Raw genomic sequence first — 18,193 nt, 5'->3', positions numbered from 1 at the left:
GGGCTCCTTTTGCCTAGAAGATGTATTAGAGGTCACTCTATTAAACTCACCAGACATCATGTCTCTCTACATGCAGAATTTGTGCAAAAGGCAGTTATTTTGTTACAGCTCACTCAACATCACGGATTCCTTTTGCACAAATCCTGCATGTAGAGAGACATGATGTCTGGTGAGTTTAATAGAGTGACCTCTAATACATCTTCTAGGCAAAAGGAGCCCCCCTATAAGATATATTGGATCTAACTGTCAATGAATATCTGACACCCAACTGCTGCATGAAGACAGAATGAAGAGAAACAGATGCTGAGAGAGGGATAGTGAACATAAACTTGAATATTTCAGAAACAGTACAGAATATTTATTGATCGTATTTAGAAAGTTTCTTATTTCAGTATGAGGAAGTTTCTATTAAATTTCAATTTTCACGATAGTTCCCCTTTTAATAAAAGCTGCCCAGAGTATCAGGATGCTGAATAGAATAGTGAATATAAACTTGATTATTTCAGGAAAAAAAATGCAGAATTTTTAATTGATTGTATTTAGAAAGTGTCTTATTTCATTATGAGGAAGCTTATATTACATTTTCACCATAGTTCCCCTTTAAGCACACAGCTGACTTGCATAACTGCCAATACCGACTGGGTGGTCGGTTATATCATCAGAAAACACCCTTAACCCTAACTACAACTCCCATCGTCCTCAGTCTGATATGCACAGCGCATTTCCAGGAAGAGCCCAAGGGGCTGACATTTAATGCTTTCATTATGGCAGAAGTGCGGAGGCTCGGGGTAGGCCGTGTCTATTATACACAGTGAGTGCCAGCAAGGGGTACCCACAGCTGTTGGGAGATTTCAGTAGGTGCACGTGTGAATGCCAAAATACACCTGTCTCTGGGTCCTCAGGTGAGATACTAATCCTGCTGCTGACAGTCAAAGGGAACACACTGGCCCTTTTCAGAGAGGATTAACTCCTTCCATTTGAGATAATCAGGCGCCTGCCAACAGAAGGCAATTTATCAGAAGATTACAGGTGCCCGGGCATGTCGGTTAGGCCTGGCAACTAGATTACTGATCATGGATACAGAGAAGGAGGCATCCCCAGTACCAAGCCTCAAGCCATGGCAATAAATATGTAAGCAAAAAGAACTACAACTCCCAGCATTCCCAGCGAGCTCATGGGAGTTCTACATTGGCATGGCACGGAGAATAGGAAAGAACAGGCTACGAGGAGCACAAAGCCCACAAGAGGGATTTTATCCATTTTCCAAAATATTCAAGGGACGCACGTCAGATTCACTCGTGTGTTGAAAGAAGACCAGCAACACCGGTATCTTCAGTAATTAAAATAAATGTATTATAAAGTACATGTGCAGCCTCGGCGGATAAACAAATTAAAATCACTCTGGCCTCAACCGAGATTATGATCTATACTTATTCTTATAAGAGTCTGCATAGGGGATATGTTTATATATATATATATATATATATATATATATATATAGAGATAGATAGATAGATAGATAGATAGATAGATAGATAGATAGATAGATAGATAGATAGATAGATATAGGGATGAGACAGCGTCTCTAAGGTGGCATCCTATGACTTTACATATTATATATATCTAGTGAATAAAGTACCCCTCTAGTAAAATATAAGGATATTATAAAATATTGACATGACCATATTAAAGTACATATAAAAGAGGCCGAGTGTTTTTATACAGGTCATGGAACTCAGAGGTAACTTCTAATATCCTCATATTTTACAACTGGGGGTACTTTATTTATTATAATACACAAGTTTCAGTGAGTCATGTGACAGAAATGACATCACTAGTCACCGTTTATAACTGATGACATCACTAGTCACCGTTTATAACTGATGACATCACTAGTCACCGTTTATAAGGATATAATTAATTTACAAGATATTCATGGCTTTTGTGCATTATATATGAATACACACACGTTGTTTTAGCAACAAGAGCTAGTCATTGCAGATTATAGCAACAATACGACTGTTCCAACGAGTGTATAAACGCAAATTCACCCACATCAAACCAGCCCCCTGTGTCACATAATGGCGCAGCCCCTCCCCCCATAAACATTACATTCTGCTCTACTATAGGAGCAATGGGAAACAGACACATAAATCCAACAACTGCAAAATACATTACCCACCTGCCACCCCAATCTGTCACCATTCTGTGTCCCATTGTGTTACATTACTGCTCTTATCTTATGGATTTGACCCTTTCTGACCTGACCTTCATCACAGCATCATCATCTTCTGCTTAACACTGTCTGACCTCTGCCTGTCTGCTGACCTTATTAACCCTTGCACAGCCTGACCAAGCCATGTCTGGACACACACACACACCAATATTCACCTGAGCTAAATAAAAAATCTGTATGACCGATAACCAGTTGGGCAGAAGTATATGGTCATCAGCTCCAAGTGATCAGAAAATCAGTAGGATCAATGCGAGTACTCACCCCAAATCTCCCCCTAACTGGCCTTCAGACTGGGCCCCCTTAGCTCATAACAAGGTTACAGATATATAGAAACATTGGGGTGTCACCCTGCTATAGTTCCAGGGGTACCCAGGGTACAAATAAGCACTCACCCCAAATCTCCCCCTAACTGACCTTCAGACTGGGCCCCCTTAGCTCATAACAAGGTTACAGATATATAGAAACATTGGGGTGTCACCCTGCTATAGTTCCAGGGGTACCCAGGGCACAAATAATCACTCACCCCAAATCTCCCCCTAACTGGCCTTCAGACTGGGCCCCCTTAGCTCATAACAAGGTTACAGATATATAGAAACATTGGGGTGTCACCCTGCTATAGTTCCAGGGGTACCCAGGGTACAAATAAGCACTCACCCCAAATCTCCCCCTAACTGACCTTCAGACTGGGCCCCCTTAGCTCATAACAAGGTTACAGATATATAGAAACATTGGGGTGTCACCCTGCTATACTTCCAGGGGTACCCAGGGTACAAATAAACACTCACCCCAAATCTCCCCCTAACTGACCTTCAGACTGGGCCCCCTTAGCTCATAACAAGGTTACAGAAAATTTATACTCTTCCCCAGAATATAATTCAGAAAACAGCACCAGATTCCTTAAAAATATTCAATTTCCTTTGATCTCACAGGATCAACTATCCAACCTGAATAGTCCAGTATCAATAGAAGAGATATCAAACGTTATAAAAAATCTAAAAAAGAAAAAATCGGGCGGGCCTGATGGACTTCCCCCAGTTTTTTACAAACTATTGAACACTAAAATCTCTCCATTCCTAACCAATCTATTTAACGAAATTCTTTTATCAGGTAATAAACTTCCTACCAGTTCTCGATCAAATCTGATAATCCTCCCAAAGGAAGGTAAGGACCCCTCTTTACCTTCTTCTTATAGACCTATTTCTTTACTAAACCAGGACATTAAACTGCTTTCTAAAATATAGAAATTTTTTCATACTCACCGTAATTTCTATTTCCAAGTCACTTCCATGGCAGCATTCACCAACATGGGTTAATCCCGCCTATCAGGTCACTGGACAGGAAAGAGTTAACGATCGGTATAAATACCTTGCTCCTCCCAGCAATCCTCGTCTAGTAACAAGCTCCAGAAGAAGGGAGGGAAGTTGGTGAATGCTGCCATGGAAGTGACTTGGAAATAGAAATTACGGTGAGTATGAAAAATTTCTATATTTCCCAAGTCACCCATGGCAGACAATTCACCAACATGGGATTTCCCCAAGCTTAAAGAAGGGAGGGACCATTATCGATCAACCAAAAAACTTTATTTAGCATGAACAACAGATTGCAAAATCTTTCTTCCAAACTTTGCATCTTGAGACAACATCACATTCAGTCTGTAATGACGAATGAAGGTACAAGAAGATGTCCACCTCGCAGCCTTGCAGATGAGGTCTGGCGGGGCCTTGGCTTCCGCCGCCCAGGAAGTAGCCATGGCTCTTGTAGAGTGAGCCCTCAGGTCCTTAGGAATCTCATTGCCTATCAACCGATAAGCTAGAGCAATGCAGGAGACAATCCAGCGGCCAATCGTATATTTAGCTGGTGCCATACCCTTTCTAGGGCCCCTCGGAATCAGGAATAACTTGTCAGATTTTCGCCAATCCTTCGTTCGCGTCAGATAATGCGAAACGGCCCTCACCAAGTCCAAAGTATGCCATTCTCGCTCCTTGTTAGACTTTGGAGACGGGCAGAAAGAAGGTAGTGTAATTTCCAAATCGGCATGAAATTGGGAGATTACTTTTGGAAGAAACTCAAAAGATGGTCTCATAATCACTTTGTCCGGATAGACAACTGTGTCTGGCTCTTTTGCTGACAAAGCAGAAATCTCACCAACCCTGCAAGCTGAGGTAATAGCGACCAGAAACAGGACTTTCAACGTCGCATGCCAGTCCGAGGCTTTCCGCAAAGGCTCAAAAGGTGAAGACATTAAGGCTCGTAAGACAATCGTAAGGTCCCAAGGTGGAACTATGGATTTCTTGAAAGGACACACCCTTCTCATTGCGTTGAAGAACCGGTTAACCAGAGGCTCCTCCGCCCAGGAATGACCACACAATGCAGATAATGCGGAGACTTGACCTCGCAGGGTGCTTGTGCTAAGTTTTCTCTGGAAACCCACAAACAGGAACTGAATCACCTGTTGGACAGTAGGATCTTTTGGGTCAAACTTGTGTTGTACTGCAAATTCTGCGAAACACTTCCAGACCCTGTAATATTGAGCCGAGGTAGAAGCCCTCCGAGCCTTCAATAAGAAATTCACCAGATCTTCCTGGAAACCATATTCTGCTAGCCTCTGCCTTTCAATTTCCATGCCGTCAGTGACAGGGAATCCACTCCCTCGTAGACCACTGGGCCCTGGGATAACAAATCCGGCTGAAGAGGCAGTCTCAGAGGTGGCTCCACTGCCAAACTCTGCAGGAGCGGAAACCAAGGGCGTCTCGGCCAATACGGAATTATGGCTATGACCAAGGCTTTTTCGACATCCACCTTTTTCAACACCCTCCAAATCATTGGAAAGGGCGGAAAAACATAACCAAATATCCTGCTCCAATCTTGGAGGAGTGCATCCACTGCTTCTGCCAGAGGACATGGTGCCCTGGAGAAGAACCTGCTGCACTTGTGGTTTTTGTCCGTGGCCATAAGATCGATTTCTGGCCTTCCGAACCTCTGTACTACGCCTTGAAAGGTTAGCAGACATAAACTCCATTCTCCTGGTTGCAAGGTGTTGCGACTGAGAAAGTCTGCCTCCGTATTCTGACTGCCTGGAATATGTAAGGCTGTCAGCCCTTCTAGATTTTCCTCTGCCCACGTCATTATTGGGGCCAGTTCTTTTAGCAGTCGGGCGCTTCTGGTGCCACCTTGCTTCTGCACATAAGACACAGTTGTAATATTGTCTGACTGAATCTTTACCCAGGCATGTAGAATCTTTTCTGAAAAGGCCAGCAATGCCTCTTTCACGGCCCGTAGTTCCAGAATGTTTGAGGAGACACCCTGTAGGTTCCAATGACCTTGAACACTGCGGCCTTCCAGTACTGCACCCCAGCCTCTCTCTGAAGCGTCTGTCGTGATCACCACATACGGGGGGTTTGCGAGGACCATCCCCTGTGTCAAATTTCCTACAACCAGCCACCAACTTAAACTGTCTTTGGCGTCCTCTGAAACTACAATTCGTGAATTTAGTTTCAACTGTCTTGAAGCATTCTCCCTCAGGAAGAATTGTTGGAGAGGCCTCATGTGCCACCTGGCCCACTTCACCATCTGGATCGTAGATGCCATGAGACCTAGGACCGACATGCATGATCTTACTGAGACTCTTTGTTGTTCTTTGAACTGTATTATTTGTCTCAATATATGCTGTATCTTTTCTTGAGGAAGTGAAACTATTCCTTCCTGCGTATCCAGGTGTGCACCCAAGAAGACCATCCTTTGTGACGGAAGTAAGCTGCTCTTCTCCCAGTTTATTACCCAACCGAACTGTTGGAGTACCAGGATTGTTCTGTCCCTGAATTTCAGAGCTTCGTCCCTTGATGAAGCCACCAACAGAATGTCGTCCAGGTAATGAAATATAGGCACACCTTCTACTCTTAGAAAAGCCACGACCGTGACCAGGACTTTCGTAAACGTTCTTGGGGACGTTGAGAGGCCAAAGGGAAGGCAGGTAAACTGGACATGTTGACCTCTGAAAGCAAATCGAAGATACTTCCGGTGTGTCTTGTGCACTGGTACATGGAAATATGCGTCCTTCAAGTCCAGATTTATTAGCCATGATTGTGGAGGAACTGCTTGTAGGATGGACGTCAGTGATTCCATTTTGAAGCGCCTGCAGTTGACAAACTGATTCAGAGGGCGTAAATCCAGTACCGGTCTGAATGCCCCCGAGGCCTTCCGGACTAGAAAGAGCTTCGAATAGAAACCTAAGCCCTGTTGGGACTTCAGAACCCATTCCACTGCCCCCGAGTTCAGGAGTTGATCTACATACTCCTGTAACACTTGGTCCGAACCTGGTACCTGCGGGACTGAAGACATCTTGAACACATTGCGAGACGGCACCCTGTGGAACTCCAACTGATATCCTTCCTGAATCACCCTCAGGACCCATTGGTCTCTGATTTTTGAGGCCCAGACCGCATAAAAGGATGTTAGACGTGCCCCCACTCTGCTGGTCTGAGCCGGCCTGATCTCATTGCTTCTTCTCCGTATGGCTTGAGCTGAAAGTAGAACTTCTCCTATTGGGAGGCCTACTTTCCCCCCTTGTGGGCTTCCAATTCGTCTGTCTTCCGGCAGTCCTTCCATATCTAGGCTGTCTTGAACCCCGAAAGGACCTGTTAATGGGGGAACTAGGCCTCCCCCCTTGACGCCTGAATCTCTTCTCCTGCGGCAAAAATACACTCTTGCCCCCGGAAGCTTTCTTAATGATGGAATCGAGTTTCTCACCGAAGAGCATCTCTCCCTCAAACGGCAACTGACATAAATTCCCCTTAGAGGCTGAATCCGCCAGCCATGGCTTCAACCACAAAGCCCTTCTTGAGGACACCGAAAGTGCCATAGTTCTTGAAGCTAGATGTACCAGATCTAGAGAGGTATCTGTCATGAAATCCACCGCTAGTTTCAATTCAGACAACATTTCACGTAACCCAGACCTTTTGACATTAGAAGAAATAGCATCTTCCAGGTTATTCAACCACACCTTCATAGCTCTTGATGTGGAGGTCATAGCTACTGCCGGTCTACAAGTTGCTCCTGCCGCTATAAACGTCTTCTTGAGGTTGGTTTCGATCCGTTTCTCCATTGGATCACGGAAAGCTGCTGCATCATCCACTGGCAGCGTCGTCTTTCTTGCCAACCTTACCACCGCAGCGTCGACTTTAGGCGGATTGTCCCACAATTTAGAGAAAGACTCCTCCACCGGATACTTTTTTGCAAATTTCCCCTGGATAACAAACTTTTTCTCTGTTCTCTTCCATTCAGAGCTGATGATTTCCTTAATTGAATCATGCACCGGGAAAGTCACCTGTCTTTTCCTGACCGATGGGAAGAATTTATCTGCTGAACTAGACTTAGGTAGCTCTTCCGAAAGACATAGCGTCTTCCTTACTGCCTTTACCAGATTCTCTATCGCTGTAGGATCAAATGCAATCTCTTCCTCAGAAAACACTTCTCCCTCCTCTGAGAGTTCTGAATGTGCGTCCCCTGGAGAATACAATTCTTCATCTGACACATCCGATAGAGACTCATATGGCAAATCTCTGACCCTCTTAGCTTTCCTCTGTACCCCAGAGGTAGAAGCAGTAGCCTCTTGCATGCCTTGTACTACAGCTTGCTTGATGATGGAGACCAGAGCATCCAATTGTGGGGCTCCTGAAGGCTGAGGGTCTGCAGACGCTACTGGGTCCGTAGCTGAAGCCGCTTTCTTTGAGAGAGTAGGCTCCCCTTTCTGCAATTCAGTTGACATATGTAGGCTGAAAATGGAAAAGACAACCATCAGCCACTAATTATCGTTCTCTCTCATTACATCCATATATCCACAGCCAGCTTACCTAGGACCTTTGGGCTGAGATCCTTTTCCAGAGCCAGGCTGATCCATAGTAACCTGTAACACATTATTCCATAAGCATAAATTTAATTACAAAAGCAAGATTCCACTGGAAAGGCACTCACAGTCTGTAGCCGAGTGAACCAACGATCTCCAACTTCCGGCGAAGTGTACTATCACACCCAGCCAAAACGCCAGCCTTGCACACACTGCCAGCGTCTTCTTATTGCGTCACTTCCTGACGCCGTTTTCCCGCGCGTCAGTCCGGTCGCGCGTCACTTCCGGGCGCGCGCGTCCATTTCCGGGCGCGCGTCTTCTTTGAGCGCGCGTCTTACGCGTGCGTCACTTCCGGCACGCGTCACTCCGTTCGCGTCAACTCAGGCGCGCGTCTTACACGCGCTTCCGCGTCCGTACTCGACGCGCGTCCGCGTCAGTATTGGCCTTTGTGCTCTTCCATGGAACAAAACACTTTACCCAGCCTCGAATCCATCTGAAACGGCTGATCCTCTGGACTGCTTCATCCTCCTCTCTACCTTTAGGAGGGAATTCTTACAGCAGCTCCAGCACACAACCCTGCCCAACGGGTTCTTCTCACCACAACCCGTATAGGGTGCACTTGGAGGCATCAGAGGGGAGAGAGAGAGAGAGAGAGAGAGAGAGAGACCCACTCTGGTATGGTAAGCTTAGCAGCCTTTTAGCCATCTGTAGCAGCCTGTAGCAGTCTGTAGCAGCCTGTCGTGACCTGGACAGGAAAAAAGACGAGGATTGCTGGGAGGAGCAAGGTATTTATACCGATCGTTAACTCTTTCCTGTCCAGTGACCTGATAGGCGGGATTAACCCATGTTGGTGAATTGTCTGCCATAGGTGACTTGGGAAATTTTAGCTGACAGACTTTCCTCAATCCTACCTACAATTATCTCTGAAGCTCAAAATGGCTTCCTAAAAAATCACTCAGGCATAAAGAATATAAGAGCAGTTTTTTCAGCAATCTCATTTGCCAGAAAAAACAAAATCCCATGTACCATCATAAGTCTGGACGCTGAAAAAGCATTTGACAATGTTGTCTGGGATCATCTTTTTAATTGCCTTGAGCACTTTGGAATAACAGGCCCTTTCTCCAGCTTTGTTAAATACCTATACACTTCTCCTGAATCCCAAATATCAATTGCAGGAGCGAAATCATCCCCTTTCAAAATCTTTAAAGGAACCAGACAAGGATGTCCTTTATCTCCTTTACTCTTTAATATCTCCCTTGAACCCTTGATTAAAGCCCTAGATAACTTGGTCTCATTCCATGGTATAAAAATTAACAAAATTAATTTGAAAACCCTTGCATATGCAGATGATCTGTTACTGTTAACTCAAAATGCTAATGACTCACTGGTAGAGATTTTCGAATTACTTAAAGATTTTGGCTCTTTTTCGGGTTATAAGATAAATGTAAATAAATCCGAGTTAATGAATATTAATGTAAGTATACCGGACTCTAGTTTTTTTCTAGGTCTTAGAATCCCAACGGATTTGAGGAAACTTTATGCATTGAATTTTACCCCAGCATTCAATAAAGTGTTTTCGCTTTGTCAGAAATGGAAAAATGCTCCACTAAATCTAAAAGGGAAAATAGCATTTTTTAAAATGCTGATTTTTCCCAAAATAATCTACCTTTTATTACATTTACCACTCCTAATAAAGCACTCAGATATCAAAAAGCTTGATTCCTCGCTGACTAACTTTATCTGGGGGAATAAGAAACCTAAAATTTCCCTTTCCAAATTACGTTGCCCCTACGATTTGGGGGGGTTAGGAGTTCCGAACTTCAGGGTATTTAATCTAGCTTCTATAACCCGTTATCTAGTCGAATGGGTGTCAGGTGGAGATAGATATATAAACCCTAAATTAGAAATAACTCAAGAAAATCATTCCAATATAGTGAATATTCTTCATTACAAATGGAGTGAGATTCCTTCAGATTTCAAAAAAGACCCTCTATTCAGAGACTCGCTATTCACGTGGAAATTTCTCTTCTCAAGTCATGGCTTTAATCATATGCAAACCCCATTTATGCCTTTAGAACTTCTTTGGAAAAAATCAAGATCGGGATATCCTTGGTTCCTCCCATTCAGAAGGAAATATCCACCTTTTATGATCAAAGATGTAGTGGACCCCACAAATGGCAATTTAATTAGTTGGAGTGATTTTAAGAGTCAAAATAACCTGAAATCATGTGATCACTTCATATACATGATTATCAAGAGTGGTTTACTGAGATTTCCAAATAGAGAGTCACTTGCCCTCCAGAAACACTGGCTAGCCGACTCAATAAATAAATTCATAGAGAAATTCTATCCATTGAACATACATTTTATTTCTCAAAAACTATGGCCATCATCAGGTAAACAAAATCACCCTCTTGCTAAAGTGGCGGATAAATGGTCGGGTTATTTACAAACAGAAATCTCACCAAACCAACTTTCTCAATCCATTTGTAAGTATAATTTGAACTTTACATCTGAAAATTGGAGAGTTCAACATTTTAAAATGGTCCATTTGGGGTATGGGAAAATGTTCAAAAAGTTTTCAGGTTCATGCCCCCAATCCTTTTGTCCTAAATGTACTCAATTAAATGTTGACTTGTTTCATTACTTGTGGAGCTGCCCTGAAATCCATAAAGTCTGGCTCGCCCTAGAAAAGTTTCTGAACCACAAACTTAACCTCCATATCAAATTAAACCCAGTTTGGGCATTACTACACCTGAATTATCCTGATTCATCTTTGAAGCCACAACCAAAATCTTTATTCAATAATCTTAACAACGTTATTACATTGTTGACAGCAGCTACAAAGAAATTGTTATTCTTAAACTGGTTATCTGTATCTACACCAACGATAAAGGATATCTTGTCCCTCTTAAATCACTTATGCTGGCAAGAAGCGATAAGGATTAAGACTGCTGACCCTCACCTTAAACAAGATTTCATTAATAATTGGTCGTTATATTGGGACTTTTTTGACTCTACTAACAAACTCCGTTCACTTGGGCTGCTACATTTATAATTGTAGATTGTAAATCATTTTAAAATGTTTATTTACATTTGTGATGTGTTTGTAGTCACTTATATGTTCCAGCATATCCTTAATTTTATCTTTCTTGTTCAACTTTCAAGATTAGCTGAGCATTATTAGCTTAATATGTTTTGTTTTACTTTTGTTTTCTTACTTAGTTCTAATAACAGCTTAGGTGTATTCTCCATCATCAAATTCTTCTAGGACACCTAACTCTCTAAGCTGTATAAGTTTGTGTTATAGTCCTTCAATGGACAAATGTTATATCTTGCTTGTTTTTGTAAAACCCAATAAAACTTTAAAAAAAAAAACAAAAAAAACAAGGTTACAGACATATAGAAACATTGGGGTGTCACCCTGCTATAGTTCCAGGGGTACCCAGGGTACAAATAATCACTCACCCCAAATCTTCTCCTAACTGACCTTCAGACTGAGCCCCCTTAGCTCATAACAAGGTTACAGATATATAGAAACATTGGGGTAACAGTCACCCTGCTATAGTTCCAGGGGTACCCAGGGTACAAATAAGCACTCACCCCAAATCTCCCCCTAACTGACCTTCAGACTGGGTCCCCTTAGCTCATAACAAGGTTACAGATATATAGAAACATTGGGGTGTCACCCTGCTATAGTTCCAGGGGTACCCAGGGCATAAATAAGCACTCACCCCAAATCTCCCCCTAACTGGCCTTAAGGCAGGGTCCCCATGTTCTTCTTTAATATACCGTAGGGGTGCCAGCCCCACATTATGTGATCCACTGGGATAACTGGAAGGCTTATATTTCTATGGAGATATTGCAGGATAGGAAATAGTGGGAATTAAAAGACCACCATAGTTATTGGGAAGTTAAAGGGATGGTGACCTTGTATATAATGAAACATTACACCAATGCTATGATTTAATAACAGCTAAGCAAATCATTTTCCCATTATAATTCAGGTATGTTTAACTGCAGCGATACAGTTCCGGCCCAGGGATCCCCAGGGCACGTGTGCAGTACAGAAATTGCTGGGGTTCTGTGTTGCACTTGCTCTCACCCACGGCACAACAGGGGCATTTTTAAAGGCGTTTTTCCATGGCTGCCCCATGGCTACACAGCAGCTTGTTTATATAAACTATAGTAGTACTTATCTGTTATCTACTGTGTATCCTGTGCTTGAATGGCTGCCCCCATGGCTACACAGCAGCTTGTTTATATAAACTATAGTAGTACTTATCTGTTATCTACTGTGTATCCTGTGCTTGAATGGCTGCCCCCATGGCTACACAGCAGCTTGTTTATATCAACTATAGTAGTACTTATCTGTTATCTACTGTGTATCCTGTGCTTGAATGGCTGCCCCCATGGCTACACAGCAGCTTGTTTATATAAACTATAGTAGTACTTATCTGTTATCTACTGTGTATCCTGTGCTTGAATGGCTGCCCCCATGGCTACACAGCAGCTTGTTTATATAAACTATAGTAGTACTTATCTGTTATCTACTGTGTATCCTGTGCTTGAATGGCTGCCCCCATGGCTACACAGCAGCTTGTTTATATAAACTATAGTAGTACTTATCTGTTATCTACTGTGTATCCTGTGCTTGAATGGCTGCCCCCATGGCTACACAGCAGCTTGTTTATATAAACTATAGTAGTACTTATCTGTTATCTACTGTGTATCATGTGCTTGAATGGCTGCCCCCATGGCTAGACAGCAGCTTGTTTATATAAACTATAGTAATACTTATCTGTTATCTACTGTGTATCCTGCGCTTGAATGGCTGCCCACACGGCTACACAGCAGCTTGTTTATATAAACTATAGTAGTACTTATCTGTTATCTACTGTGTATCCTGTGCTTGAATGGCTGCCCCCATGGCTACACAGCAGCTTGTTTATATAAACTATAGTAGTACTTATCTGTTATCTACTGTGTATCCTGTGCTTGAATGGCTGCCCCATGGCTACACAGCAGCTTGTTTATATAAACTATAGTAGTACTTATCTGTTATCTACTGTGTATCCTGTGCTTGAATGGCTGCCCCCATGGCTACACAGCAGCTTGTTTATTTAAACTATAGTAGAGTTTTTGAAGCAAATACACCAGTTTTACCAGCGTAGCACAGCAGTATTTTACATTTTCAATCCTTTAAAACACTTTAATTTATGGCTTTACTGTTTCTTAAACTCCAGACAGAAGCCCATATAGCAGAAGGTAAGTGCACAGGGCAGTAGCCATATGTCTTGCCTCACCGAGGTGTGAAATCCCCGTATTGCACATAAGACGTTCTATCATCTATTTATCAAGAGAGGGTCAGTTTCCGTAGGAGTGACCATAAGGATGTGTGAGCATTAGTTGTACAATTCCACTGCAGACGGCGCATTACTAACTCACAAGCAGTACAAGTGCAACCACCACATTTCTGCCCTACAAATCTCCCATAGAGGGTGTGAACAATACACTTTCCTTCCTTAGCGGGTGCAGTAGGAGCTGCTATACTGGTTACCAGCAACAAGGCACTTCTTCCATTGTCTGATACTATTGGGGTGCACAGCTTACAACACAGAGGCAACAGTCTGGTGGGAGGGAGGAGATGTATCTGGGGTAAACATTTAGATTGAGTAAAGCGGTGCTCCCCTGCCGCTTGGAATGTTTGGTATGACCCGCAGTGCAGTTAAAGAAATAGTACAGACAATACAATCGCCACTTTCTATTTATAACCAGGAGCATAAATATTGGCACCTACTGTATATATCATATTCCACTCACTGCAAGGATAGTGATATATTCATAATACTGGTATGGGACCTGTTATCCAGAGTGCTGGGGTTTTCCTGATAACGGATCTTTCCGTAATTTGGATCTTCATACCTTAAATTACTAGAAAATCATATAAACATGAAATAAACCCAACAGGCTGGTTTTGCTTCGAATAAGAATTATTATATCTTAGTTGGGATCAAGTACAAGCGACTTTTATTATTACAGAGAAAGGAAATCATTTTGAAAAATATGGATTATTTGGATAAAATGGAGTCTATAGGAGACGGTTTTTCCGTAATTCAGAGCTTTCTGGATAACAGGTTTCCGGATAACGGATCCCAGATTTTGTGCACTACAACTCCCAGCAGGCTTGCACACACCATTAAAGACAGAGGATTCTGGGAGATGTAGTCCAACAAGTTTATCAGAAGGAAGCCTGTTCCATGGATTAAGGGAAATCCTGCCCCTGATTCCCTATGTGCTCTCGGCTCCATTTAATGACAATTAGGAGAACAATAAATCTGCAAATGTTATAAAGATAAAGCAACTTACAGAATGCACAAGGTAGAGGGTCCTGGTCTCAAGAGCTTACAGTCTAGAGATTGCTGGAAGAAGAAAAAACCCAGATTCTGCAAATTAAAGAGCCAGTGGCAAGCTGCAGGCAAAAATGGGCTATGTCAGACTGGACCAAACCAACTGTAAAACAGGATGGGGGGGGAGACTTAACGTAACATCCCAATTTCCCCCATAACCCCATTGTTATCCATTTGAGATACTGACAATCATGTCCTAACAGAGCAGGTCCACAACATACAGAGCCCCGGGAGCTGCTTTCTATAAACCCAATCAGCCGAACCCTCTGCAGAGGTAAAGTGAACTCCCCCCGCTGTAGCCGAGTGATTGAACAAACCAGCATTCTCCTTCACAAAAGCCACATGGTTGGGCTGATAAACATAAACACTGCAGGGGGGGAGCTTCAAGGCCACAGCAATCCACTGAATAGGGACGGCAGAATCATCCAGAAACAGGCAACCTCTCCCCCCTCCTCTGCTGTTGGTACATTCTGTCCCTTCTGCTGTCAGGGGTTGATGGGAGCTGCAGTTCCACACCGGCTGGATATTCCATATTATTAACATGTGCAGCCAAAAAAATAAATTTCTGTTAAAATGACCTGACCTCACCCTTTATCTGTTTTGTGCCACAATTTCCTCCAGCACAGAATGGGTTAACATCCCAGCCCTCGTCCAGAGTTGGGCACCTGGGCACTGGTTCCATAAATATTCTACATATGTGCCCCCTGTATAGTCGTATAGTGCAAATAGCCACGTATTGCCTGCACTCGTACTGACCACTCACACTCACGTCAGGGACTCGTCCTGTAATTATACAATGAGCAGAAGCTATACACAAATGTTCCTGCATCTGTATACTGGGCACACGCCATCCACTATATACTTGGCACAATCACACGTCACTATATATACTGGGCACAATCACACGCCATCCACTATACACTGGGCACAATCACACGCCACTATATACTGGGCACAATCACATGTATATACTGGGCACAATCACACGCCACTATATACTTGGCACAATCACACGTCACTATATATACTGGGCACAATCACACGCCATCCACTATACACTGGGCACAATCACACGCCACTATATACTTGGCACAATCACACATCACTATATATACTGGGCACAATCACACGCCACTATATACTTGGCACAATCACATGTCACTATATATACTGGGCACAATCACACGCCATCCACTATACACTGGGCACAATCACACATATATACTGGGCACAATCACACGCCACTATACACTGGGCACAATCACACATATATACTGGGCACAATCACACGCCACTATATACTGGGCACAATCACACGCCACTATATATACTGGGCACAATCACATGAATATACTGTGCACAATCACACACCACTATATACTGGGCACAATCACACATATATACTGGGCACAATCACACACCACTATATACTGGGCACAATCACATGTATATACTGGGCACAATCACACATCACTATATATACTGGGCACAATCACACGCCACTATATACTTGGCACAATCACATGTCACTATATATACTGGGCACAATCACACGCCATCCACTATACACTGGGCACAATCACACATATATACTGGGCACAATCACACGCCACTATATACTGGGCACAATCACACGCCACTATATACTGGGCACAATCACATGAATATACTGTGCACAATCACACACCACTATATACTGGGCACAATCACACATATATACTGGGCACAATCACACACCACTATATACTGGGCACAATCACATGTATATACTGGGCACAATCACACGTCACTATATATACTGGGCACAATCACACGCCACTATATACTTGGCACAATCACATGTCACTATATATACTGGGCACAATCACACGCCATCCACTATACACTGGGCACAATCACACGCCACTATATATACGGCACAATCACGCATATATACTGGGCACAATCACACGCCACTATATACTGGGCACAATCACACGCCACTATATACTGGGCACAATCACATGAATATACTGTGCACAATCACACACCACTATATACTGGGCACAATCACACATATATACTGGGCACAATCACACACCACTATATACTGGGCACAATCACATGTATATACTGGGCACAATCACATGTATATACTGGGCACAATCACACGTCACTATATATACTGGGCACAATCACACGCCACTATATACTTGGCACAATCACATGTCACTATATATACTGGGCACAATCACACGCCATCCACTATACACTGGGCACAATCACACGCCACTATATATACGGCACAATCACGCATATATACTGTGCACAATCACACACCACTATATACTGGGCACAATCACACTGGGCACAATCACACACCACTATATACTGGGCACAATCACATGTATATACTGGGCACAATCACACGTCACTATATACTGGGCACAATCACACATATATACTGGGCACAATCACACATATATACTGGGCACAATCACACATATATACTGGGCACAATCACACGTCACTATATACTGGGCACCAGATAATTGGTCATTAATATTTTCAGTAAACACTGGGCATGATACAAAGTGTCATTAGATCAGCTGAGAGTTCATCACCCTGTGCCAACTAGACCCACCCTGTGCCAACTGCATTTATTCTCCATCAGGAATTGGCACCAGTATTTGTACAGACTCAGGGCTCAGTCCTACAGGGACATTCCTTCCTGCAGATCAAACACTTATGATATTTGAGTTTTCTGAGCCACAGAGCTAGCAATCACATGCCTGACATCAGCTCCCCGGCCAATAAAAGACATTCCCTCCTTGCAACCCGACTCCAACCTAGAAAAGCGGACCGCTGAGCAGCCTGCAGCCCCTCCTCCTTCCCACACTTCTGTCTGTGACACCCCGAGAACTGCCCCCGTGACCCCACAGCCTGCACCGACCCCACCACAGTCTGCCCCGGGGTTACTCACACAAGAGTCTGTGCGGGGAGTCAGAATGTGCCAGTCAGGTGGGGCGCGCGTAGGATCCAGGCTCGGGGGTTAGAGACTCCGCTGTGTCCGCAGATACAAGTGAAAGCGACGAGCTGTCTGGGCTCCTTTTGTGGCACGTAGCTGGGGAGAAGGTGCCCACCCACCAGGAAAAAGGGCGGGGTTATGAAGGGAGGGGCGTGGTGCAGTGGGGGGAGGGCAGTTTAGGCTAAAGCTCAGTGTTTCCCTTGTAATTCATGTAACAACTACTAGTAATTAATTTATTAACCCACCTATTCATATGTACACTCTGCACCTTCACCCTCACACTTACTCACCATTGTATTAATAATATGCTGGAAATTGCCTGTGTTCTGCCATAGGTCCTACCCCTGCCCCTGTCACATCATGTTATATACATTAAAGGGCAATTTCACCCAGACTAATGTCTCCTGCCTAATTACAGGGCTTGTTCCCCTTTAAATTAACTGTTAGTATGATGTAGAGAGGGATATTCTGAGACAATTTGCAATTGATTTTCATTTTTTATTATTTGTGTTTTTTGAGTTATTTAGCTTTTTATTCAGCAGCTCTCCAGTTTGTAATTTCAGCAATGAAGTTGCTAGGATCCACATCCCCCTAGCAACCATGCATTGATTTGAATAAGAGACTGGAATATGAATAGGAGAAGCCTGAATAGAAAGATGAATAATAAAACAGTAGCAATGACAATACATTTGTAGCCT

At 43.3% G+C, this 18,193-nt stretch overlaps 1 protein-coding gene across 3 annotated transcripts in view; it reads right to left on the bottom strand.

The window, feature by feature from the left end:
* The window catches only part of rnf24.S (ring finger protein 24 S homeolog), a 61,719-nt gene extending 44,119 nt beyond the window's left edge, over window positions 1-17,600 (bottom strand). Inside the window, exons 1-2 of one of the 3 annotated variants that reach the window (XM_041579362.1) lie at window positions 17,451-17,586; window positions 14,448-14,500 (exon numbers count right to left, since the gene is read on the bottom strand). The gene's annotated coding sequence lies outside the window, so the exon portion shown is untranslated. Of the gene's footprint in view, window positions 1-14,447; window positions 14,501-17,450 lie in introns of all 3 variants that reach the window. The other 2 variants (XM_018242977.2, XM_018242979.2) reach the window with 2 other exon arrangements.
* Between the last annotated feature and the right edge of the window lie 593 nt (window positions 17,601-18,193).

This window comes from Xenopus laevis, chromosome 1S (assembly GCF_017654675.1).
Source record: "Xenopus laevis strain J_2021 chromosome 1S, Xenopus_laevis_v10.1, whole genome shotgun sequence".
NCBI lineage: Eukaryota > Metazoa > Chordata > Amphibia > Anura > Pipidae > Xenopus > Xenopus laevis.
Note: the sequence above shows the minus strand (reverse complement) of the source record. Positions and strands in the feature narration are given on the sequence as shown.